Raw genomic sequence first — 27910 nt, 5'->3', positions numbered from 1 at the left:
AAATTGTAATTCCAGAGATACCAAACTTGAAGGGTTATCTCTTCTCTGTTGGAAATTAAACATATAAAGTGTAATAAGACAATTCCAATGTTATCCTATGGGGGAAATAAGCCTTGCAGGAGTGAAAAGCAAACTTAAGGGTTATTCGTTATCAGGACATGGAAAAGCAAAAAGTACATGCCCTACTTTTTAACCCCAGATTTTTTAAGCAATCTGGAGATCTGGTACTGTTCTTCAATTTGCAAGAGGTATCTTGCCCCTGCAGCAGGACAGGTCAACTTGCCTACAGACCAATAGTAGTGGTGGAACTCGAGCAGGCCCTACAATGTGTTCATGCACCCGTGTTTCCCCCTGTCAATTAAGAAGATGTGGAGGTTACTAGTGGCACCTAAGGGACTGAATGAAAGGCTCACAAAGGGAGGTCTGTACTGAGGTAATTAATGTCATGCGCTTTCTGCAGCACTCTGTAGATGGTCCAGTCCACCCGCTCCAATTATCCTGGTTGGGCACTGATTTACCAGGGATTCACCAAGGCGGGGCACCCATGCTGCCAACAAGGACCACAAAGCAACCTAGTGTGTGATTTATGGTGCTGCGTGTTGCCCAGACACTCCACTCGTGCGCTGGGTTAATTAATGAATGTGCAGTCCCCAGTGGCAGGGTGGTCTAGGAGGCAGGAGGAAGCAGGGCCAAATGTTGATATGGCCCAGCCGTGTAGCAGACTCCACGCTCCTGATCGGTTAGTAAGGGTAGGCGATGATATTTCAGCCAGTGTGCTGAAAAGCAGCTGCAAAGTCCAGTCCTCACCTTCAGAGCTTAGACACACCAATTCCCAGTGGGAAAAATAGGCCTCACAGATCATGGTTGCGGAGCGTGCCTGCCATGCTGTCAATACCCCATGGCAGCTATTCTACCTGTGCTGCTGCCCCGCATGTCAGAAACAAGGAATAGGTGAGGTCCATTCCCTGTGCTGCAAGCTCCAACAGTGCTGAAGTGGTAAATGTCGCTGGATGGGCAGGATAATATATGGATATTGGATGGGCACGGAGAGAGAGCTCAGTATTAGGTGTCCAATGCAACTGCAATCCTGGCCAAGACCCTCTATGGCTATTTCTATAATAGGAGTTTATAAATTTCTCAAATTTATGAAACTGATCGAAATAGAGCAGTTACAGTATCCACTATACACACCGCACCCCAAAGTCGAACAATAAACGGCAGCTGAATTTCATAAATGTTAGCTTAAGACCACATGGAAAGAGTTCTCACTGAACCACAAGGGGCACTTATAAAAATTAGTGGAATTGGAGAGCAATCTCCATACATCCCCAACTTAATCTGTTTGTCAATTTAAACAGTGGAATAGCCCAGTAGAGCTGGTGAAATAAAACACAAAAAGGAAACTGTCAAGCTACATGTAGGTGGGCAATGCTAAATGGCCAGTGGCAAACGTTATCCATGATGAAAGTGTGTGTGCATGTGAATGTTTGCATGTGTAGCACTGGTTTCTTGGGCACAATGTCATAGGGTGAGTCTAGGCACAGTACATCATAATTGCAATAAAAACAGAATGTTCAGTTAGAGTTGAGCGACAACACATCACTTGAGTAATGTCTTGTACTCTGTAAAATATATTTAAGGTATAACCAGTAATCAAAATAGTAGAAACATATAAAATACAATATCAGATGTATTATGATAGTCACACACTCAAAATGATCTCTTCTATGAGAAAAACAATGTCATGCAGAAACCCTGGCCCAAGGGAGTCAGACTGAGTGGCGGACCTCTGATAACAATGAAAATGTTCTGTTGGGACCATAGGGATCGGGAAATGATTTGATTATCCCAGCTTTCACCCTGAAAAGATTGAACAGTGCTCAAATGATTGAACAATGTGTGAAAATAGCTTCGAGACAACAATTTATATCCTCGGGACACCACCAAGATAACCTTTTGACCATACCAGGTTCCTGATTGATGAGCTTTCCTTGTCTTCCGATGTCCTGATGAGGCCGAACTGGTAATGGCTGAAATGCCTCTACAACTTTGAAAGGAGTCTGATAAAAATTGAAATTTAGTTACAGTTGTATTAGCCAGGTGAAGAGGAGGCTATTTGGGGCAGAAACTTTGTGGTACAATGGACTACCTTCTGTGGGTTGGATGCACGGAGGATTGGTCGTAACCACCTGATTATTAACCTTGGAAGCTACAAGGAATCCTAGAATTAACTTTTGTGATTCTTTATGTTTTGTTGTTCACTTGTTTTGTATTTGGAATATCCTGTATGCTGTAACATCAAATGAGGGTGGCGCAGCACAAACATTTGGGCTTCTTGAGCTGATGAAAAGATGGATTCAATGATTTTAAAGAAATACATGTGTTTCCAGGGACAATTAAGAGTGTCATTGTGCATAAGTAAGATTTAATTTGTCCCCTTGTCTATCCAGCTTGGGTGTTTGTTGCTTGATATCCTAGGAACTAGTGATTGTATGAGATTTACCCTCTACATTGCTTACTATGAAGAAACCCTTAGTTGGCTGCAGTGAATGCTAGCAGGGCTTCAGAAGGGACATGAGGTATAGTCCTAGCCTGGAGAAATTGGTCAGAGCACTGGCTTCACACTCAGGTTGATCCAGGGTAAGGGAGCCCACACAGATCTCAATCTACAAGATGACCAGTGATTTTCAAAGGATCAACCTAAGAAGTATGATGAGAACCACTGTAAAGAGGTTATGTGATACTGATGTTGCAAAGAAGGAAACAAATGTGAGGTGACTTGCACTACCAACTGCTGACCATGAATAATAAGTATGCATGAGAGATGGTTGGACAGAGGACTAAAGGTTTGAAAGTGGGTGCATTTTGTGCTGTTAAGGTGAGTATTAATGGGTGTAAGACATACTTGTAATAATCAATGATCATCTGACATGTTATGCTTACAACATGTGAGAAACTCATCTTTTTGCCCTGAACACCCCCATTTTTGACTGATTCTGGTAGTTAATGGTCCTGATTGTGCTCTGGGCTCTGCTAATCAAGCCCAGAGCCAGCGATCTGTTTAAAAGGTATATTGTAATAAGGCATAATTACAATTGGCTCTGACAACCTACCTGTAAGCCCCCAGTATGTCATGTAGGTTTATAGGCCCAAAAGATTTAATGCACTTACGTGTGAACTAATGTGTTGCCTGCTGTCATTTTAAAAGCCAGTTCTGCCTTGTAGGCTGCTTTTAAACTAAAACTATTTTCAAATTCGACGTTGGATTTAAAAATACTTCCAAAGTCTTAAACTACTTCATTTTTAGATATGTCACCCCTAACGTCTACCCTATGAGCCCTAAGAGTAGAGCACATTGTAGTAATAAGCAGGTACATTATAAAAGATGTTTTATATACCCCAGTGAGGGAAAACTGCCAATTTTGTATTTTCCAATGTAACACTGCTAGCTCCATAGGCTAACATGGGAAGACTTTATTAAATTTTAATAAAGACTAATTGATGACAGGAATGAGCTAGAACAGTCATGCAAAGTGTCAAATCAATAGTTACAATAAATTCAAAACATTGCCATGGTTAGATGTATTATAACTATTACAGGAAAGAAGTTTTAGACCTGCTTTCCTAAAGTTGCCTTAAATCAGCCCCGTAGCAGCCTCTTCTGAGTGGTCAGCCTTTGACAGACTGACCAGTCTACTCTGATTAGATGTGAAGTGGCCTGGGCTGAGACAAAGAAGACATCGGTGGGAGGAGATCTGAAGCAGCGATTCCACAACAGGAAGGGTGTGGGGTAGCCAAACTTGTCTACAAAGGGAAAACGACAGTTAGCACAGAAACCAGGCCCACCCCCACTTCCTGCGTCCTCAGCCATGTGGAAGCCTCTATAATTAGATCAAGAGAGGGGCCGGCAGGGGAGTGTAAGGGAAAGTTACCCACACCTGTATGTGGGCTTAGCCCGACCTGAACCTCCAGGAGAGATTTTCTCCATTTTTAATTTTTGTGAAACAGTGCACTCTGGGACAAAAATGTGCCACACTTCCCAGGAAGTGGTCATCCCAGATGGTGGGATCTTTTACCCCATTGGGCAGAGGTGCTCCCCTTCATGCAAGCCCAGAAACATGGATAAATGTGGGAGAGCTGCACAGCAACTCAGATCCTTGCCTGGAAAAAGGAAGAAGACGACAAAGGACTACCTTGCCGAAGCACTAGTTTGTACCCAGAAGGACTCCACTCTGAAGGACTGCACCAGCTGCACATTCTGTGCTTCACAAAATAGTACTTTACCTCGCTTGTAGAGGATTCAGGAGTACAATCCCTTTAAGCAATATGTGCAAAGGAGCTACCAAGGCTCAGCTCCTGCCAGAAGAGCCCAGATGACTAGCGTCCAGTGGACTTTTAAGTATTTGACCAGGTGCATTGTGGGAATCATGGTCTCAACTCTCCAAGAAGCAACTCAGTGCTTCTGGAACCTTAGCTAGTGTTGTGGACCCTTTAAGACCCCAAAGCAACGTTCTGGAAGAAGCTCCAGAAGTATGGGACCATTTGGAGATTTTTTTGTGCAAAAGCTTCAGAAGTCATCCAACGCGACATCGGGAGTTAAGCTGCCAGACGTCAAGCGGCGACTTGACCTGAAATTCAGGTTCACCCCACTGAATACTTTGCCTGTCAACAATGAGAACCAAGACCTCCAGTAATTCACTGAGGCTTCATGGTGAACCAAGCCGATGATGCAGACTCGCAACCCGGCGTGCCAAGGGGCCTCACTCGATGACGAGAGAAAGAGAACCAAAAAAGTGACTAAGTGTGAAGATATCATTATGACCGAGCCCTACCACTCAGTGTAGCTGACCTATGCTCCATTGCAATCGGCCTTAAACTTTGACTTTGACCCAGTCAGGTGCGACCAGATAGACGCATTTGTCGCTTTTTACGTTTTGGTGCTAGAAAGCACATTTTTACATTTGAATTTAATCGTTTTGGTGCCATATTAAATATACAAATGTTTCCTATTTTTATAAATTGGTGTTTGATTTTTATAGTGCATCACCCGTATTTGCTGTTTTGTTGATATTAAATGCTTTAGACAACTGTATCCTAAATTAAGCCTGACTGCTCATCAGCCAAGGTACTAAGGGTTGAGCAAGAATTAATTTATTGAGATTTTTTATTGTAGTTCTATTTCTACCTGTAGGTACCTACTTGCATCTACCAATAAACCACCTTCCAGCACAACATTTGAGAAATCTCTTCATTTTATTTTTAAGTGACTGAGTGACATTTGTAATCCAGGGTTGCAGCAGTGGAGTAGCAGGTGGGAATTACCATAGAGAACACGGTGTGTCAAAGGCAAGTTAAAGTGTCATGTTAAGTGGTCAATTATACCCACATTACTTTACTGTCCTTGATCAAAACTGTGTTTGCACAGGGATCGGAATTGCACTTTGTCTGATATTTATCTCAGCGCTGGAGTGCCCTGATGAATTCTGACGGTTCAAGTCTGCCGCTATTTATCAGATGCCCAGTATTGACAACTACATGTGGATTTTGGTGCGATAAGTACCCGAATTCGCATGTTATTGCTGAAAAACTTGTAATCAATAATAAGGTTGACTGATCCCAAAAAGAAAGTTATAGTACCTGGAGGGTGATAAAAAGTTAAATATGTTGGCTTTGAGTGAGACAATTGATGATGTAGAGTAGAATTTGAATAATGAAAGGGGTAGTGGGTCAGGCTGCAGGAATGACAGTGAGGGCTTTATGTATTAAAATGACAATGCTGGCACCTCTGTGCTTGCTTCAAGTTGTATCTGGTGAGAAAGCATGGTTATGATGGAGAGTTTATTGTATAGAAGAGTCATTGGGGTGTATCCCTGTCTTGGTGGTTGCTATGAGATGCAATGAAGGGCTATTGGGACTGATGGAGAGTTTATTGTATAGCAAAGTTATTGGGGTCTATCCAGGTCTCAAAGATGTCTGTAGCAAAATAAGTTTTGCTACAGGCTAATCATGCGTTCCATGGGTAGACGCACGGTGAACAACTGCCTTATGTTCACATTATTCTACTTGCTTTATACCCCTGGCTGAAAACCTTTGCAAGGTTGTTGGAGTGGTGGGAATTATCTCACGTATCATAGGACTGGTGTAATTCAAAGCAAACAGGAAAAGCGAGTTTAAATGCCATTTGCACTGATAAAACAGTAAGCTGGATCTTGAACAAAATAGCTCTAGCACTACAGCACAGTTGAATGTTATTCCCAAGAATGTATCTACCAAGCTCAATATTTTGTCACGAAGGAGCTGGAACCTCAGGCAGCTTGAGAAAACGTATTATAAAGAGCCACAAGCTTCCCTACAACTCTCCCTGAAATATACCATGGAAGGCAGGAAACCAGAACTGCTACCAGGGCAAGGGAAATAGGCATTTTCCATTGTTGTATGGGCTCCCCTGAATCTCTTCTAAAATACCTCCCACCGCCCTCCAGAAGTCCACTTCCGCAACAGTAACCTCAGAACCCCAGGCCATCTCACCACCCAGTTCAAATTACAGGCCTGCTTCGAAGGAAGTCAAGCCCAGTAAAAGAAGTTTAGTTTAGGGCAATATCAGGTTAAAGAGGCTCCCGGAATGGGTAGGAGAAAAGAATACATGTTCTTTATCAAGTTAGAGATATTCTGGTCATTGGAGGCTTTCCACAAATGTTTCAGTGACAAGCCAATGGGAGCCTGTCTGGAAAGTCTTCTTCAGTGACATGCATGATAAGGATACCACCAATGGGTGCACCTTTGTTTTTTACACAAAAGAAGGAAGGGGTATTAGAAGCCTGCATTTACTACTGAGTGTAAAATGAATGAATAATAAACCCTTTTTTTTATTTATGAATTCATGATTTGTTGAATCAGCTATAACAAACAAAACATTCTTCTTGGAGCCAACCATCTTGCAGGCATGTGACAGAGACGTGACATGGTGGCAAAATGCAGACCTTGGAACCAGAACGAATAAGATTAAACTGTTACTCCGTCATTTCACTAAACGTTGTGATTATTTGTGATTGTAGGAAAATCGCTTTCTATTACTATGCCTCACTTCCCATATACAAAAATCACAGGGAGAACCTTGCCTTCTCAGCAAGAAAATAATATATATTCATTCCATATTGGAGTTACACTAATAAAACTCAGGCATTTGCCCGTGATTTTGACAATATACATACATTACCTACCTGTCCAAGTCTTTTGGATTTGTAAATGTGCATGCAACAAAATTTCAGAGATTATTCTATGACAGCAGAAAAAATAATTCTGCCAAAAGCTGGGCTTCCTCTTAGAAGTTATTCCGATAGTTTTCAGTGATTGCCCAGGCGTACATGTCCTGTTGCTAGCAGGGGATGCATTAACTGTGCTTCAAAATAAAGTGGGCTTGTCTGAACTAGATTGTCTTACCTTCTGACCTGTCAATGGTTCCTGAGTACAGTGATCGAGTGGAGAGCACCAGTGGCTATCGATGCTACATTTTGCCAATGAAGGTCATACTTTCTTCAAGAGTTTCTCCATTCAGTCAACTCCACAACTAATGCAGTGATCAAATGGAAACAGCCCCCCACTACTGTGGGAATGGCCAGTCAGGACATCCATTTGTGCCAAGGATAAGGTCACTTTATGTGCAACATTTTTCACAGCATGTAACTGATCCAAAAGAACTATTTATAGTAGATACAATAAAGTAGACCATTTTGATACAGCGGTGAGATTTTGGTAGTGTTGATCAGACCCATTGTTATATGTGGCATGCTGTTCATTCACCCCATCAATGCTATGTTGTCACTGTTAAAGGGGCGATCCAGTATAGAGAAGCAAAACAATCATTTTCTTCAAGTCCTGCATCTCTAACAATCACCAAAAGGGGCTCTAAGAGTTTGCTTTGTTTGATGATGTCTACTTGAGTTTAAGATCAGTTATGAGGTCATTCACCAAATAGCCCCTCCGGGCCAGATTAAGGAGCTGATTATGAGTTTGGCAGACGATTTACACCGTCTGCCGAACTTCCGATGTGGAGGTTGCTGCCATACTGGCTACCTCTCCGCCAGCCCCATTAAGAGTTTCCCGCTATGTCAGCAGGCAGAAACCTGAGTTTCCGCCAGCTGGCCTAGCGGAAAACAGACTACAGCATTGTCTCCAGCTTATAATTGAGCCAGCAGCTGTGCTGTAGAGCGCAGGGTGCACCAGTACCCGTGCAATGTTCGCTGTCTGCTGGGCAGACAGTGAACATTGCGACAGTGCTGGGCAAGGGGGCCCTGCACTGCTCAAGCCCATTCTCCACCAATATTTTCATGGCAGTGGTACTGCCATGAAACCTCTGGCGGAGAAGGGGGTCATAATCCCCTGGCAGATTGGGACCGCTGCCACCTTCAGACCGCTGGGATCTCTGATCCTGGCAGAGCTGGCAGTCCGATCGCCGTGGTAGTAATGTGATGGTCGGACCGCCGCATTGGCAGCAGTCAGACCTCCATCTGCGAGTCTGGCGGTCTAGGGACCGCCAGACTCGTAATGAAGCCCTTATTACTGTTTAATGATGACAAAATGTCCACCAGTTTCTGAAGGAAATGATATATACAGAGGAGAATTAGCTAGCTGAATGTCGTTCATCATAGGCATGGTAAGTTGGAGGAAATGTCATTCTGTAGTGACTATTTACTCTAGGCATTGAAAAGATATTAGTTGCCACCAAACCCTAAATAGGGCCCCAAGATTCTTCAATCAAGCTGTTATTGTGCGACCTGGGAATTCCGCTAAGTCGTGCATGGAATGATTCCCCCGAGAGCACAATTCTGATCCCACTTACCAATATCCACCTGATTCACAACTAACCTTTGATTCCGAAGTAGCGTGCTACTGACATTAATTGCTTCAGCACCTCCTCAATTCCAATGCAATACAATGAACACGGTTTGCACACCACAGATCAACAGAACTGTCGGCAGCAGCCTGCACCCTTACATTATATTTTAATAATAGTGAACGTGCGGATTCACCATATAGGAAGCTATAAGGGCCTCACTCAATGTGGAAGTTGAAGCAGTCAATGAGCCGGGGTCAAGTTACAGACATTGGTGGGAATTAAAACCGAAAGAAATACCACTGCAGGGGTTGCTAAGGTAGCAATATTCCGCTATTAAAAAATGATACCAGTGACATTCCCCGTATGGCTAGATTTATGATGGACTTTTATGGATGCTTTTGGCCACTATATTGTAATTCAGTGAAGGGCACATTTGTAATGTGCCATCCTGCAAAGGAAGAGCTCTTGCACAGCATGCATTCTTCCTTTTTCTTTAATTAGGCAATGAGAAAAGAGAGAAGTGCCTTTAGAGAGGACAGTAGCACCAAACAATGAAAAGGTCACCAAAGGTTATTAAAGGGCAGGAGACCTGTCTGGGCTCTTTCTGCGTAAAAGGTTATGGAACATAAATCCTGTCTGATTGCCATGTGGTGCATAATAGCTTCTAATGTTGGCACACTTTCCGTCCATACTGCTGTGCACTGAACTAAATCAGGAACTGAGCATTAATATATAGACATTTCCAATCACTTAGTGTGAGCATCACATATTTTTTTTACATGCAGGTCGCTTCATCTGTTTAATCCTATAATGGCAACTGTACCGATTCATTTACCTTGATTTATGGTTCTTTCCTATGAGCTATTTCATTTCTACTTGTTAGAATCTATTTTTGATTGATTATTTTTGTCGTTTTATTATTTGATTCTAAGTGCCCAGGAAGCACTTTACCAAAATCTGGCTGCAAGGGAGTTTGTCTGAAATAAAGAAAAGCAATTAGGTGATGATGTTTTGGGTACACATGGCGTACTATACAGAGTTTTGTGTACATAGAATGGCAGGAATACCTAAGTATGCAGGTGGCCAGCCCTGAAGAGTTACTGGGAAGTTAAATACATCGTCTTGGTGCAGGAGTGAATACAAATCTTAAGAGGTTGAATATATTCTGCGTCCATGCTCCGTTTAAACCCTTCAGGAGCTGTACAGGTAAAGCAAATAACTGTGAGACTTTAACTGGCCCGGTGGCTGGATAAGCGTGCCCGAAGTCTGCCTGTGGTTCAGAAAAATTTGGAAGGGTGAGACAGATGCGGACAGAACCAGATAGGTAAATAGCCTTGTGATAGATTGGCACATTATACTCTGTCAGGTTCGTACCCGGAATAGCTGTGCTTGCGAGGGAGCCTTGTCTAGTGACTGAAAAATGCACAAGGGATAGCTTGAAGGAAGGACAACTGGACACTATTCCCACTCTACACTAGTGCATGGTGTGCTTCGGGGGGCATCTATCCCCCAATCCCAGGACCCAGTGGTAACCTGGCATCCTGGAATCCAGGAAGACAGTAAACAGGCAGACATGATGAATCTTAATGTAGCTTCACCCACATTGTGGTTAAATCCGGGAGGCAGCTAGCCCTCTGCATAAGTTGTTGGAGGGGCAGGCCCAGCAGTGCCTTTATGCCAAGTGACCTGTGGAATATGATCCCATTATAGGAATCCTGGAAGTCCAGTCCTGCTATAGATTCCCTAGAGAGAAAGAGTAGGGCTTCCCCACATCACTTTAGGCCCACATATCCTCCATTGTACACCTACAGTTATTCTCTTGATCTTCCTCTTGGAGGTTGTCCACTGGAAGGAATCAGCATGATTCAGACATTGAGGCTTTCGAAGCCTGGGATGAGAAATAACCTATTGAACTCAGGTGTCTGTCTAATCCCACTTCACTGCATCCTGTGTATATAGAGCCAGAATGATCTTTACATCTGAGATTTGTGGCTGAACAATAGTAGTATGAATTCAGATGTGGTCCAGAATGTCTGAGTTCGGACATATTCCAAATACTCACCTAAAAGAATAAAACACCTAAGAAAAACATACACAGCTAGTTAAGCTTTGTTCCGAGTCCAAATGTAGAATTAAAGAAGAACTGTGTTTGAAGTCTGAAAAACACATCCTCCTGCTTCGGGAAACTGTTCAGGATGACATACAGCCCTGTAGGGTTAGTGAATCATGTGCTTCTGAAGTATTAATATGGATTGTTGGAGATCTACCAAGTGAATTGCACTGAGACCTTAACATGGGGGCTACCTTTAAAGTGTAGATTCCCTTTGGGAGCGGATGGGCATGTGGAATTTACGGTCTCTGAGCTCACAATTTAAAAATAGATCTTTTAGTGAAGTTGATTTTGAAATTGTGTGTTTGAAAATGCTACCTTTAGAAAGTGAGCATTTTCTTGCTTATACCATTTCTGTGACTCTGTCTGTTTGTGGATTCCCTGTTTGGGTCAGTTTGACAGTTAGGCTGGTTGCACCTCACACTAGAAAATGACACAAAGGGAGCTGGGGTGTAGCCTGCATTTCCTGATGAGCCATCTGTGCTAGGAGGAAGGGGAGGAGTAGTCACTCACACCTGCAAGGGCTGTGCCTGCCTTCACACAATGCAGTCTCCAACCCCCTGGTGAGTGTCTGGGGCCTGGCCTGGGCAAGACAGGGTTTCACATTCAAAAGAGGCTTTACTTTGAAGTAGGCCTACTTCAAAGGTGAAATTGGGTATAAGAAGGACACCCAAAACCACAGACTTTAGAAACACTTCTGGAAACAAGAGGAACCTCTGCCTGGAGAAGAGCTGAAGAAGAAGATCTGCTCTGCCTGTGACTGTGCTTTGTGGAGCTATCCTGCAGTTGCTTCTTCTGCCGGAGTAAGAGGGCAAAGACTGGACTCTGTGTACCTTCCATCTTGAGAAGAAATCTCCAAGGGCTTGATTTAGAGCTTGCCTCCTGTTGTTTGACGTCTCAGGGACAGCAAAGTCTTCTCTCTGCCACCACCTGGAGTCTCTGGAGAGACTCCTGCTCTGCCAAGTGGTGTCCATCCAGTTCCTGGGACCCTGAAAGGAGAAGCTGACTGCCTAAGAGGAAGAAATCCATGCACAGAATGCCGTGCGGGGAAAAGATCAACGCGACTCCAATCTGCGGCTGTAAAATCGACGCGCCGCTGGCTTCACAGCTGAAAATCGATGGTCGCCTGTAATGTTACCAAACAATCAATGCATGGAGCTGGAGAAACGATGCACAGGATCGCTGACGGAGGCTGGTGAGATCGCAACCCGTGCTGCGTGGTTTTCAGATCATCGTGCGGCTGGATTTCTGACGCAATCACCGCTGGATGTGTACAAACAATGCAAGGTCTGCCCGGACCCGAGAGTGCTGACCGGATCGACGCATCGCTCTCCTGCAGAGAAAAGAAACTACACGCCTAACCTGAAGAAAGGAGAAACAACGCAAGGTCTCGCTCGTGAGTGAAATCGACGCATCGCAAGCCCTTTTGATGCACACTCACCCGTGCAGGGTTATTTTTGACGCACCCAAGGTACATTTTCACTCTAACAGTGTTAGTGTGTGTTTAAAACTACATGAAGACTCTTTTTGCTTTTTAATTGATAACTTGACTTGTGTATTGTGGATTTTTATCATTTTGGTCTTGATTTGTTTAGATAAATATTTGCTATTTTTCTAAACCAGTGTTGTGTCATTTTGTAGTGTTTTCATTAAGTTACTGTGTGTGCTGGTACAAATACTTTACACCTAACACTCTGAAGTTAAGCCTACTGCTCATGCCAAGCTACCAAGGGGGTAAGCAGGGGTTAGCTGAGGTTGATTCTCTTTGACCCTGACTAGAGTGAGGGTCCTTGCCTGGACAGGGGGTAACCTGACTGCCAACCAAAGACCCAATTTCTAACACTTGCCATTTGGAACATTTAACTGGCAATCTCACAGTGAACGAGCTAAACATATTTACTTAGACTGACCCACAAATAAACAAGTTACTTACCTTCGTAATGTTCTTTCTAATGAATATCATGGCTCTTACCTTACTTAAACCTCTTCCCAGCTGTCAGGCAAGATTCAGAAATGTTTCTCCAGCCATTTCCTTCCATTAGTGCCTGGGGCACAGTTTGGTGTCAAAAGTGGTGCCTCATGCCTCACTAGAAATGATGTGTTGACTGCTTACATTGTGCCAGGCATACCAGTTTCATCCGTCGAGGTTCACTTTCAGTGCCCTCAAAGATTCAAGGACGTAAAGAAGACTGAGTAAGTCAAAGTTACAAATGTAAAACAGAACTATCTCAGGATGGTGGAAGTCAACATATCCATCAGGAAGAACTTTACCACAAATAAGGAACAAGTTCTTCTAATGCATAAAAGCTTCCGCAGATTCTTTACTCACTGTCTCAAATCATACCAAAAGGAGCTGGTTTAGATGGAACTGCTACACATAACACTAAAGACTGGAGAGTCACCTTGACAAATTGAGATTGAGCATAGCTGTCTGTCACCAGGGAATACTGTTTTGTAAAAGAGTGGACGAAGGACCAATTAGCAGCATTGCAAATTGACTGAAGATCTACTCCTCTCTAAAGAGCTGTTTCACAACCAAATTCCTGGTAGACGGATCACGAAAACTTTCTCAACAGGGAGATTTCCCAGCTAACACAAGGCATGATGTACTGCAAGACTGATCCAGTTGGAAATATTTGCATACATTCAAGGAACTTTCAAAGATTCAAAGAGGGTATCACCCTTCCTATATTCTCCCTGTGCCTATGAAAATGACATTTCAAAGCCCATCTAAGGTAAGGTGGGTGAAGTCTCTCCTCCTCCAATAGAAGAGGCGGAAAGAAAGCTTGTAATGAATTGAATTGTGAAATATAACATTCCAGTACCATGTTTGGAAATATGAAATGTGTTAAAGGTATGAACATCGGGGGGCTGCCAGACTTGCCCCACCAAAAGACAAGAAGGCCAATTTAAAAGGGAATGTCACTGGTTTCACATAGACCACCCCAAGTGCTGCAGATTGGTGTTGTTGGGTCTGACTTGCCGCAGAAAAATGTAGCCTCCAAGTTTCAATATCCAGATAGGATATAGCCTATATTTAGTGGCCAGAGTTTTAGGAGTGGAGTCTTTCTTGCCTGGGAGGTTCTACAGCAGGCCAATACAAGATGGCTGCCTAAGGCATGACATCAAGAAGCTGCAGAGCTGGTCGTAGGGCAGATTTAAAAGAAACTGGCGCATCAGCACTGGTGCACCAGTTTTCTTGTGCCACCCCGCTCCACCTAACGACACCACGAGTGCACAGTATTTTGTCGTTAAGACAATAGCGTCAACATTTTTGATGCTATTGAGGTGCATTGCTGCACTAGCATAAAAAATGTTGACGCTAGTGCAGCAAAGTGCAGGGAGTCCCATTGATTTCAATGGGGGTGCCATATTAACGCCTGCTCTTAGCATATGTAAAAAATGGCAGAAAAAATGGCGCAATGAAATCTTGTTGATTTCACTGCCACATTTGTTTGGCCCTCTCTGCGCCAGAATGCCCCCTTTGCATACATTGTGCATGGAACAGGCATAATGTGGTGCAAGGGGGTGCGAAGTGGCACAATGCATGCATTGCACCACTTTGTAAATCTGGCACGCACAAATACTTTCTTAACGCCACATTAACGTAAAAAAAAAATGACTCTAATGTGGCGAAAGGAGGCGCTAGGGGCTTGTAAATATGCCCCTAAATCTAAAGTCCCCAATTTCAGGGGATGCCAATTTGCCTGGAGTGGCATGCGTCTTTCACAACCGGTGATACCAGGGACTGATATTGCTGGATTTGATTCGAATTTGAAGAGGCTGCTGGTCCCCGTACATGCCGAGGTTGTAGGTGTTGGCTAGATTTACAGATTTGTTACCTTGAAACCTTTCTCTGTGTGACTCCAACACAACATCTCTATGTTTGGGCAATCTAAATGATCTTTCAAATCACCCTTCTTGCCCGAGCCCGGTTGCTCCTCACCCCATCAACAGCGCAATTTGAAAGCCAAACCTGACATGGTTAGGGCACCCTGAGAGGACATTGTTATCGAACACAATAACTGTAAAAAACTAGAGGAGAAAATTTAGCAGTCCAGACATGAGCGCACCTGCCAGTTATGAGCACAGAGTTTACGTTTTTGTCCACTGAATAATATACTGCTGATGCTATAAGTTTCCTGCTGTGCTGGGCCAGACCCGTACCTTACCATCTGCCATAATGACAGGTCTTTTCCAACACTGTTCGTATTAATTTTGCACTGTCCTTGGGACTAATTTGCTCTCTGCCTCCATCTAACTTGTGGTCATAATATGTATACACATATCACCAAGAAAAAGAATTGCAGTATGCATATTCAGAGATCAGAAAGATAACATGGCTTAAATATATGTATATAGCACCGATTAAAGGATCTGTAGAATGAAGATTTAGAGAAGGCTTCTCATGACATGCTGCAATCCCATCCTTAAAAAAACATGAGCATCTTTACGACCACAGTCTCATTGTTAAAAGTGCCTATCGACACCTAGAAGCAGTCTTAGGACGATACTTGCTATTCTAATAGCCTATTGTATTGACATACAAATCACAACGAGAACAAGCTTTATCTCTGTGAATTTGTTTCCAGCTCCTTAGTTTGCTGTTAATTACTCCTGAGAAAAACAGGCTTTAGGCAGGGGCGGCTCCTTCGCAATGGCAAAGGAACGTCACCCCACTGGCTGAGCTGCAGCTGAAAAATTAAAATATATTTGACTATTGTTTTATTTTTCAGTTCCTGGCACAGCCAGCATATGCAGCGAGGGGCAGGGCTGGGAGGGGGTAGGGAGAGAGGGGATGAGGAGTAGAGTGCAATAAGTGCGCATGTCAGTTTGGCCGGCTGTCTTAAGCCCGCCGGACTGACATGCACACTTAGGTGTCTCCAGCCCGGCTGTGTTGCACAGCCGGGTTGGAGAAACTGTACAGACCCTAGTGCACTGTCTGAGCGGCAGACCAAGCAGCTCAGACCAATCCTGTCACTGCTCTCATGCTAGGTATAGCATGAGAGCAGACAGGACTGCATGAGGAGCCTGCGCTGGTGTCCCAGGGACTGCTGGAACACATCAGGAGAGCAGAGGAGCGAGGCAACAGGCAGCAGCTGCGGCGGAATGGTAAGGTTTTTTATTATTACTTTATTTCCCCAGTTCCTGCCACCCCTCACCCCATCACCCCTCCCCTTGATATTTGCAGTGACCGCCGCTGGATTTAGGACCTCGTACAAAGTAATTTTACGGTCGCAAAAGCCTGCAATTAGCAACATAATGGGATTCGCTGTCAGGGACATCTTAAGGATTTTGGGGGCCCTGGGCCAAGCATATTTTGGGGTCCCCTATTCGTACCAGCTTTGAATTTATGATCCAATTTCAACTCTTTCAGTTATAGATGTTGCATGAAATATAAACCATACATTTCTCTGCAAAATGTCTGTAACAGCCTCTCACACATCACCCACATTAAAAACGAATTTAAGGAAAACAGAATTTAAAACAATATCTTTAAGAATTATTCAAGAACCTCAAGGCAGGAGACTCTGCAGAATAGAGCTAGCCTTATTAGGGGCCCTCCGGAAGGCTGGTGCACTGGGCCAGATCCCACTTTTCCCATGCCTTATATAGTCTTTTTTTGCTGCAGCACAATGGCATTTTATAGTGTACTAACTAAAGCCTTTTTATCAGTTGTTTCTGACTCAAGAAACTGTAATAAGGTGAGTGAAAGGAACACCTACTTCATAATTGTAGTTCTGAAAGGTATCTATCAATGGTTTGTGACTACACTTGAGGTCGTAAGCCAGTTGCAAACCATTTACGTTACCGACCCTTTGGATGGAGAGGCGAGCTGTGTCCATGGGACAGTTTTCCATTTGGGAATCATGTTGAGTGGTCTCAAGAGGTGTAGGCTGTGGTCTATAAGACCACGGCTTCTTCCCTTCTGTGTGAATCGAAACAGGAAACATTTTTTTAAAGTACCATCTGTGCCTTTCTACCTTCGAGAAAAAATGTCGTCCATTTCAGAAAAGAAATGGAAGGAGGATAGTGGTTTGATTTTGCTTGTAAGCTACAATCCCTGCGTTTGCAGTTAATCACATGGCATCACAACGTGTGCGGTGCCTATTTATTTTTCATTGGAATACCAAGGCTGAATCTCTAACTACACACACATATATGCAAAGCAGCTGGTGTGCAAATTGCACACCCTGGTTTTTGAATAAATGTTCATACATTAGGCTTTAAGATACTTTTTCATAGACAAACACCATTGTAAGTCGCGCTCTAGATGTTTTTTGCAACCTGGGGCCAGATGTAGGAAACGTTTAGCGAGTCGCAAACGGCAAAAATTGCCGTTTGCGACTCGCTAAACGCGTTTCCCAATGCAGAAATGCATATTGCGAGTCGGTTCCGACTCGCAATATGCATTTCAGAATCGCAAATAGGAAGGGGTGTTCCCTTCCTATTTGCGAGTCTGAGTGGTATGCAATACCATTTGCGACCGCGTATGCGGTCGCAAATGGTATCGCAGTTACCATCCACTTCAAGTGGATGGTAACCCACTCGCAAATTGGAAGGGGTCCCCATGGGACCCCTTCCACTTTGTGAATGGACCCAGAAATATTTTTTCAGGGCAGGGAGTGGTCCCAGGGACCACTCCCTGCCCTGAAAAAATACCGAAACTAAAGGTTTCGTTTTTTTTTAAAGTGCAGCTCGTTTTCCTTTAAGGAAAACGGGCTACACTTAAAAAAAAAAAAACTGCTTTATTGCAAGCAGTCACGAACATGGAGGTCTGCTGACGACAGCAGGCCTCCATGTTTGCGAGTGCCTATACTCGCTATGGGGCCGCAATTTGCGACCCACCTCATGAATATTCATGAGGTGGGTCATTGCGACCCCATAGCGAGTTGCAGTCGGTGTCTGAGACACCGTACTGCATACCAATTTGCGAGGTGCAAATTGCGAGTCGCATGGACTCGCACTTTGCACCTCGCAAATTTTTAAGTTGCTACAACTGGCCCCAAGTTCCATGGTACTAATTTTATCAACCACTGAATGCTGAGAGGATTAGCTGACCTGCTCATGAGTTTGCGGTAACATCCATGTCCCTGCAGTGGCTGCTTTTGTTCACGGAGCCACCAGACCCGGCTGCAAGATCTCAGAGACACATAAGCTTCAAATAAATGACTTCCTTGAATCAATTCTGGTTGGCTGTACAATTCTGGAGGCAAGATTAGTCAAACACAACAGCACATCCTGAGATTCTCATTGGATTCCTCACCCTTTTCAGTACAATGCTGACGTCCACAGCTGGGTCTGAGCGTTTCAGTACTGCTTGATGGCCTCAGGCTAGGGTGATGTTTACTAGAGTTTATAGTTTGTAAATTCTTTAGGCCTAGGGGTATTATATATGTCAATTTATGGTAACAAATGTTATTGCAGGGAATTGGAATATTAGTTGAGGGGGTGTGAACCTATGCTTAACCTTCTCATAGGTTGGTACATGAACAGTTAGGTTTAACGTAGAGGCAATGTTAAAAGTATTTATGCAGTACTCAAACGGTAACATAGTGAAACCACAACACACAAACAACCCCTAGCCAATTAAAAAAAATAGAGATACTTTTAATAAATACAATGACAGCAAAACAACAAAAATCCAATCCGTAAAACTAGGGTTATGAATTTTTAAAGTTTTAGATAACAATAACACCAACAGGAGAGAAGCACCAACCGCGTCTATCTGGTCGTACCGGACTGGAGATAAGTCAGGTCTACTACAATGAAGCCAGATACAGGACTAGGTTTTTCTCTCTGGAAGTTTTACCTTCAGTCTTTGATGTGAGGATATTATGTACAGCTCTGCATAGTTCTGTGGCAGATTGTGTTGGACTCTGTGAGTCTTTCAGTCAGGAGCTGCGTGGCCCTGTGGGGGCTCTGAGTTGCTCTGTGCCGGGTCGGTGAAGCCTTCAGTGAGGAACTGCATGGTGTGACTCTGCAGGAGCTGCATCACTCTGTGTTGTGTTGCACTGTGTTGGATCTGATGAAGCTTTCAGTCCAGTGTTGAGGGGATAGCTCTGAGGGCTCGGAGCCGCTTGGTGTAGGATATGGGGAAGACTTTGGTTAGGAGCTGCGTGGTTTTGTAGGGCATTGCATCAGATCCGTTAAAACCTTCAGTTAGGCAGGGAGAAGTGCACTATGACTCCACTCTGACTCCTGCCAAGGGTCCTAGACCTAGAAAACAGCCACTGGGGTCAGGACTCACTCCCGCAGAGGCCAGGAGAAGGGGCCAGGTACAGTCAAGTTGGGTTCGGTCAGCTGGGAAGCAGGAAAGGCCTCTCAAACTTGGTGTATCCACATAGTTCACATAGGACGTCAGTCAACTGGCCTTTGGAGTCACTTCTGGTGTCCTGGGTTGAAGGCAAGCAGACCCAGTCATTCCTTCAGGTCTCAGACAGCAGGGTAGACCTTTTTCAGAGTTTTCACAAGTCAAGGAGAAATTTCTAAGCTCTGGGACCCTTTGGCCCACAGCTTATTCTTGAATCAGTCCCACGTCACAGCTGTACAACTTTCTAAAAGTGACATTATCAAAACAGTCATTTAAAAGCCAAATTGACCATTAGATTTGATTTGAAATTACTATTCCAATGAGTCCTGGAATCATTTTACTAGCTAGTCCGAAACTAAAGTTAGTAATTATAAGGAGGTATAATTTAACCCAGTGCTTTCCCATGAGCGAGTTAACCTTGCCACAGTAAAAAACTACTTTGAAGGTTTTTCACTACCAGGACAAAAAACCTAAGTACACATGCCCTACTTTTTAAATTGAATGCAGCCTACCATATGAACATTTAGGGTCTACAATAGGGGTGACTTATAAGTAGTGAAAAGTAAGCTTTAGGCCTGGGGAAAGGTTAATTTTACCAGGTCGAGAAGCAGTTTAAATCTGCACCACTGGCTGCAATGGTAAGTCTGAGATGTTCTTCAGTGTTTCTTTAGTAGGTGGCACATTGAGTGCAGGGCCCTACCTGTAGTATTCCATATACAGGCCCTAAGTACATATAGTGCAATATACTAGGGAATTATAGGTAAATTCAATGTGCCAATAAAGTGGATGACAATTTGCCACTTTTAAAAGGGAGAGCACCAGCACTTTACCACTGATTACCAGGAATAAATGCACACAGTCTTATGCCATCAAAAACACGTTTGCAAAAAAATAGGCTAGCAAAGGTAAACGATGTAGGGGAATACCACTCAAAAGAATTTCTTATTCTCTTTATTTGTAGTTTCATGGTTGCAACTATTGTACAACATTTCGTAAAGTGACTACCACACAAAAGCTGGCCATTTCCAACAGTTATACATGTTAAAGCCCTTCTAGGGTAAAGTGTGTTAAGCCACTCCTCCTCCAAAGATTGCTAGTAATGAACCGGATTAAGAAATATTATATTCCAATACCAGGAGGTTACCGAACCTAAGTATCACTGCACACAAAGAGTGATGAGAGTACATTCATGGGGAGCATCAGTGCAAGTCCATCTTGCACCCTTCAAGTCCACGCCACAATTTCTCACGGTTGCCGTGCATGGCCTCCTGCATCATGTCCCCTCGCCCGCCTCTCAGGGTCAAGGACAGCACCCAGGACGCTGAACTGCCAGGATGTCTGCGCTGACCTGCTCAGTCAGAAATAATAGGCTCCCTGCTTCAATTTGAATTTTTATGCCATGGATGCTCTTTACAGTGGCAATTTAGCATAAACTGCTCATTTACGGCAGAACTTAACATGCAGAATTTTTTCAAATGAGGCCATTAGAGAGCAGCGCCTGCCAGATGCAATTAGGATGTTCAGAGACATACATTTCTTCCAAATGTGGGGATGAATGTGACCCTGGGGGAGGAAGGTTGAAAGCAAGGAGGGAAACTGATCCAGTAGATCTGCAATTGTCGAGTGTCCTTCTTGTGCCCTTCTGGGACAGTTAATACAACAGAAGCACGAAATACCTCTCCTTACACGACCATGATGGCAATAGGAGCAGAGAGGGAGAGAGGGAGAATGAGTGAGAAATACTGTTAGAGAGAGAGAGAGAGGGAGAGAGAGAGGGAGAGAGAGAGAGAGAGAAGTCTTGGTGGGGGAGAGAAAATGAAAACTGTAGAGAGATAGGAGACAGCGGACAAGAAAAAGGAGGGCAGAAATGGAGGGAGAGAACGAGAGAAAGAACATGAGAGATAGAGGAGGGAGAGACAGAGAGGGCGAATAGAAAGTAAGAACTAAAGAAGGAGGAAGCGCCAGAGGGCAAGAGAGAAAGAGAGCGAGAGAGAACACGAGAGAGAGATGAGGTAGAGAAAGAGTGGGAAATGCGAGAAATGGAAGACGTGATAGAGGGCAGCAGAGAAAGAGAGTGAAAATAAAAGAAAGAGAGAGAAACAAAGAGAGAGAAACCAAGAAAGAGACAGCATAAGAGAAATAGAGGTAGAGAGAAATAAGGTAACGTGAAAAATGAAGACATGATAATACATACAGCAAGATAAAAAAGCAGAGAGAGAGAATGGAAGAGAGGGAGAGAGAAGGAGCAAAGGGAGAAAATAGAGAGAATGATTGTGTGGAAGGGAGAATGAGAGAGAAAGAAAGGGGTGCTACGGAGAGGGACGAAGCAGGTAATGGTAAAGAAAGGAATGAAAATGTGTGAGGGGCAGGGTGCATGAGAAAGAGTAAAAAGTATAAAGGGAAACAGAGGGGAAGAAATAGAAAAGAGGGGTAGCAATATTATGAGAAAGAAAGAATAAGGTAAAAAGAGTGAGAAAGAGACACGAAAAGGAAGCAGCTTTCGCGGCCCGGTCCTGTGATCAGGCCGGGCCCTTTTGGACCCGCTCCATCACAGCACTGCAGTGAGACTCCGAGCCTCGCACTCTCGCCTCTCTCCTCTGCCTGTGGCTTCTCTTTCTGCTCTCGCTCCTGGTTTGTTCCTCCTTCCTTCTCACCTCCTGACCTTTTTGCCTGTTTTCCAATACCACTCTTATGCCGTCACTCTTCTCTTCTTTCTCACCGTTTTACCTGTTCTTCGTCAGTGGCGCCTGGCTCAGTTTTACAATGGGGAAGCGGGAGGGGCAGTGCTTAATTTGTGCTTGTTGTTTCCGGTGCTGAACACCGGCACTTATTTTTGGGGGCCGGGGATTATTCTTCTGCCTCAAGCATTTGCTGCGACAAAAGACACATATGGGAAAGGCGGAGGAAAAGGAAAACGAAAAAGCGTCACAAAGGGAGAAATTAGAAAGCTGCAAGAGTGAGCTGAAGGGGCAGGGTGTGGCTTCATATGGATTGAAGAGGCCCGAAATGGCTTCAGGATTACGCCGCCTCAGTATTCCGTGTTCCCAAAATTAATTGCAGCAGCTGCGTGTTTAAGAAGAGGGCTTTGGGCACCGGCACCTTTTTATTTACAAATTAAGCACTGGGGAGGGGAATACAATAGGAATAAAATGTAAAAAAGGCACTTACCTGACGACAATCTTCTCTCCTCTTGCCGTCTCACCCAGCTCTGATCTGTGACAGTCACGGGACCCAGGAAACTGCCCAAGCCAATCCTGACGCTGGTTTCATGCTGGTAACCAGCATCAGGATTGGTGGGAGTGGACTCTCTCAGCGCTCACCTGAACGCTGAAAGCATGTGCGTTTTCCAACCCAACTTTCTTAAGACACCTAGGTTAGAGGAGTTTAAAGTGTGCATGTCATGCTGGCTGTCGGAAGATGGCCGGCCAAAGAGACATGTGCACTTTAAACAAATGCACAGCTTCCTGCTGCAGCTTGGCAACAATTGGCCCACTGCTTTCGGATGGGGTGCTGAAATTGTTTTTCTGTTCTGGGCGCATTCTTTTGGTAGGGAGACGCTCCTCTGCCCAGGTGGAAGGGCCGCCCCTCTTCTTCATTTATTCTTGTGCTGTCACACTAGCTTTCTTTGTAGCGTTTTGCCTGTTTTCAATTCTCTGTTGCACTGCCACTCTTGCATTGTTTTCCAGCTTTTGACCTGTTGCCTCTTTTTAAGTATCACCCTTGCTAACTTTGAGTGTTATGCCTCTTTTTGCCCATTCACCCCTGTTTTTCTAGCATTCTCTCACCTTTTTCCTTTTGCACCCTTTGCCTGTTTCGTCTACCCCGTTCTTTTCCTCTTTTCATCAGATCCTTTCAATTCTGTGCCGTCTTCTCTGTTCTGTCCTGCAAAACTAAACCCTGCCCACCGCCATCCTGAATCTCTTCCTCCTCTTGGGCCTACTGACTAGCGTGCTGAGCATGGACGAGACAAAGGTGTTCAACAGCAAGCTGATCTGCACCTGTCGGTGTCCTGCCTGCACACCACACCAGGACCCCTGGCCCTCCTTCTACCTATCCAACCCTAGATGCTACTTGGCCACTGACCACTGTGCCCTGAACACCACATGTCCTCAGCCCACTACTCCCATGCCTCCTCTTCCAACAAAGTGCATTCTTCTGTGCCACCTGCTGCTTCGCTTTTGTGCTCCACCACTAGTGCCACTGGCCACCCCTCCTGTTCTTACTGTGCTCACACTTACACAACCTCCCAAAGCACAACTCACACCTAACCCTGGGTTGTCTCCCCCTTAATACTCTCTTAATTGTCAGACACTCAATTACCTACATAATTACTCCTTGGATCTTCTCTTCCTGTCCTAAGCCTGGCTCCCTTTGAATTCGACTCGTGATATGGCAGTAGCTGTCCACCTGGCTTCAAGATTGCCGGACAGGACCTGCAAACCCAGAGGAGGACTAGCTACCATCTTTCAAAAATACATTCACCGCTCTATCACCACAGCAAACTCCAGCGATCTCATACCACACCTGGCCTTTAAGCTCCACATCTCCAGCAAAACCACTTTGGGGTGGGTGGTCCTGATCTACAGACCTCCAACTTTGGGAACATCATCACAGACGTACTCGCCCCACTGGTGCTCACTTCCAGTTTTGTCATCCTTCTTGGCACCTCAGTTCCCATCACACTCAAACTCAACTAGTGAAGGATCCCACCAATACTGGTGGACACCTCAGCGACCCTGTCTTTACCAGCTTCTACGACATCACTGTTGACAAGCCCACCCCCTTACCTGAACTGACCATAACCTTTCTGCTTCAGACTGCTCCTCCCACACTAACTTGGAATGGCACCCTCCAAAGCCGGTCTACACAAGTGGAACAGGCTCCCAAAGGAAACACAGATCTCAGAGTACCAAAGCTGAGCCGGCCGCACGAAGACCATGATTTTTCCGAATTGATTTTTAGCTTCAATCCTGGAATTACCTACTGTGCACCCACTCTGGCCCTGCTCAAAACCGATGCTACCCCCATAACCATAACTCAAGCTAGCTGATACACAGAAGAATTGTGAGTCTCCAATTGCCATTGTGAGCAACAAGAATGACAGAGAAGACACAACCACAGTGAAAATGACCAACAGAGTCAAACTCTGACTCTGCCACCAGCAGCTTATAGCTATCACACCCTCAGCGCTGACTGAACATATTGAGAACTTTCCAAAAATGCCAAAGATTTTTTTGCTAAATGACTTCATCTGCCTCACCACCGCTCCACAACCGTTACACCATCACAGGATGTCTGCACCCAGCTTTTTCACTATTTCAACAACAAAATCAGCACAATTTACAACAACGCTGCTCCTCAATTAGACTCATCTACCCTCACCACCCTCCTGCTTGATAGGGCGAACACCCTGTAACCGCAATTACCTTCTGGCGCACCATCACCTTGATAGAGACTGCCACCACCATGCACTCTATCCACTCAGGAGCCCCATCAGATCCCTGTCCAGACTTCATCTTCACCAAAGGACTCAACTCTATCTGTGTTGCGCTCACTGTCAATGACTTCCTCACTGCAGCCATGTTTCCAGATGCCTAGAAGCATGCCACAATACTAAGCCTCCTGAACAAGCCCTCAGTAGGGCCGAAGACACTACCAAACTACAAAGCCATCTCCCTACTCCTCTACCACGCCAAAGTACTGGAAAAACTTGTAAACAAAAGGCAGGACAACTATCTCAATGACACTTAACTCTTGGAACCCTCTCATTCTGGTTTCAAATCTCTACACAGCATTGAGACCACTCTCATTGCTGCTACTGAAGACTTCCGGTGGGTCATGGACAGAGGAGACCTCTAAGCAGTATTTTCCACCATCTCCCACCTCATCCTTATCCAACATCTCCTTAAAGTCAGCATATGAGGACCCCTCACTGTGGACACACTCCTGACAGCCTGCTGTATCTTGAACAACACCCAAATTGTCTAACCAAGGCAGAAACTCCCAGATAATAGTGGACAACCAGCTGTCAATTACCAGCCAGGTTAACATGGTCACATAATGCTTCTTCGACACATTCTATGTTGGCTTCATACCACATTTCACGAAGGGACTCCAGGTCATTCAAAAGTATGCACCCAGGCTCACATTTAAACTCCCACCCAGTACTCACATTTCTATAAATCTAAAAGAGCTCCACTGGCTCCGAATTCACAAACACGCATTCTTCAAGCTCCTCACCCACATACAAAGCTCCACACAATCTAGGTCCCACTGACCTCAAAAGTCGCATCAAATTCCACACTCTTACCAGAAACCTTGGGTTGGCAGGCCTTCTACTCACTTTCTTTCCCTGCACCTGAAGAATGCCCTTTCTCATACCTGGCTCCCATAGCTTGGAACTACCTATACCTGCGTTTCAGAGCTGCTGGCTAAATCGCCGAATTTGGCTGGAAACTGAAATCCTGGCTAATCCAATAGATCCCAGTCAGGGCCTCACTGTCCTTTAGAGAGCAGGATACCTTCCCGAGTGAGATGCGTGCCATACATATTAATGTAACATAACATAACATAACATAACATAACATAACATAACATAACATAACATAGAGAAACAGCAAAAGATGGAAAATTATATGCGGGTGTGTGTTTTACTTTAAAATATCACAGTTTGTAAAACTGCAACCCCCCATATTCTCCAGTAAGGGTTAGTTCTGCAAATCACAGCTTGCACACATGCCATCCAAACCATAACTAATACACCAAATGAAATGCTCGTTACCTTACCCTTGATGTAACAGATAACTTAAAAACTGACATGTGAACTCACTAGTGACTTGGAATATTACATTACCATTTATATTATGAATGACATTACTATGGATCCAGTATGATCTTTAGGGGTATGTATTGAAATTTGAAACTAGGGTGTGAGGCTCTCTTATCTCTTGTTAGAAATATTGTGAAGTGAAAAGCATTGCATTTGGTGTGTGAGTTATGACTGGTGTGCAAGCTATGGTTTGCAAAGAGTGCAAGCAAACCACAACTGGAAAATGTAATGGCATTTTTTGTTTTATTTAGTAACCTTAATCGTACTATAACAACGTTCAAAACTTCAATTGATCAATCTTCTGTGTACTTTAGCGTGCCCTCCTATGTGGGACCGTTGTGCCCAGATGAGGGTCCTGTGCACACTGTATCACTGGAACCAAGCTGTACCTGGCTGATGACCCCAAACCAGGGTGAAACTGGTGCTGGGTTGCTTGTGTTCTGGGTCGGACAGGATCTGAATTGGCAAATTGGTCTGGAATGTTCCTATTGAAGTAGGATCAAGAGTAATGTGCATATCGCTAGGTATAATCTAAAGCAGCATGGTGGGCAAAAAAATGATGGGTTTGAATTCTACCCCAAGCGATTGCCAGTGGTTAGAATTATTGCTTGCATCCCCCTCATCTTCTGAGTGTTTAAAGTTATTAGCAAATCAACATGTTTTGATGCCTATCAGCTTTAGCCTTAAGCCCCCTATAAGATCAGCTTGAAAGCTTGGATCCCGGGACTGGGCTTCACATGACATATCAACAGAAAACTAAACATGCTAATTTATGTAAATGGTACGCCCCTGTGGCACCCTGCACATGTTCTCCACCAGCCTTTTCATGGCAGTCAGACCCCCATGAAAAGGCTGGCAGAGAACAGGGTTGTAATCAGCTTGGCGTCACTGACGTCAGCACCGCCAAGGCTGATTACAACCATGACCACCATCATCCCGTCGTGATCACTGATCCTGGCGGAGATGGCGGTCTTTTGGTGGTCCAACCACCAAACTCTTAATTTGACAGTCTGACCGTCAAAGCCGCAGCAGTCCGGACTGCCACATGAGTCTGGTGGTCTAGTGAACTCCAGGCTTGTAATTAGGCCCTAAGTCGATCCACACAATTAGTAACTGTAGGCCTAACTCCTGGTTAGCTCACAGTACCTCACAGAGCCCCCAAACCCACCGGGCTAGATGGTGATTATGCCAACCTGAACATGACACTCCAAATTCCCAAGGATTAGAAACTGATCTTACCCCTCTTGTGTTGTTACTCATACGTGCCGAGGTGAGACAAACAAGTTATTAGATACGCTTTCAATATACTTATTGAAACAATTACAATCTGGCATATAAAGAATAAGCTGCGATAATTAGATGAAACAAAGCAAGGTAATCAGCATTACAAACATAGGAAAGAGGATATACAATCCAACCATGATGTGTGGGGTTGTAGATATGCTTGAGGTTCTTATCTAACCGTAATCTATGCTAGAGGTTCCTACCTATGCTTCATATGAGAGCACAGAGAGTGTACCCTTCTCGATGACCCTATCTAAAGGATAAGCCCAAACCCCATACCTGGAGATAGTGTCAGAAATAAGCCTGTGGTGTAGATGGCAGTCCTCTGAGGAGGGTGGTAGATCAGTGGCAGCCAAGTTGCATGTTGCACAACATGCGTCCCAGTATAGTCGTGGCCGGAATACCCTCTGCCCTCTCTGGGTCAGTGCACAGTTTATATAGCAAACTATACCGTGCTGGAAACACAGTTCTGATGCAGTGGTGCCTTGTGGGAGGGAAAAGGGGTGGCCTGGCATGGGGGGGAAGGAATAAAATAAA

At 44.4% G+C, this 27910-nt stretch overlaps 1 long non-coding RNA gene across 1 annotated transcript in view; it reads right to left on the bottom strand.

The window, feature by feature from the left end:
- LOC138301281 (uncharacterized) overlaps window positions 1-22487 on the bottom strand; it is a 50116-nt gene extending 27629 nt beyond the window's left edge. The window contains exon 1 of the long non-coding RNA XR_011205074.1: window positions 22429-22487. This is a non-coding gene — a long non-coding RNA (uncharacterized lncRNA). The remainder of the gene's footprint in view (window positions 1-22428) is intronic.
- Between the last annotated feature and the right edge of the window lie 5423 nt (window positions 22488-27910).

The sequence above is a fragment of the Pleurodeles waltl genome, chromosome 6 (assembly GCF_031143425.1).
Source record: "Pleurodeles waltl isolate 20211129_DDA chromosome 6, aPleWal1.hap1.20221129, whole genome shotgun sequence".
In the NCBI taxonomy this organism is placed as follows: Eukaryota; Metazoa; Chordata; class Amphibia; order Caudata; family Salamandridae; genus Pleurodeles; species Pleurodeles waltl.
This window is presented reverse-complemented; position numbering and strand designations above follow the sequence as displayed.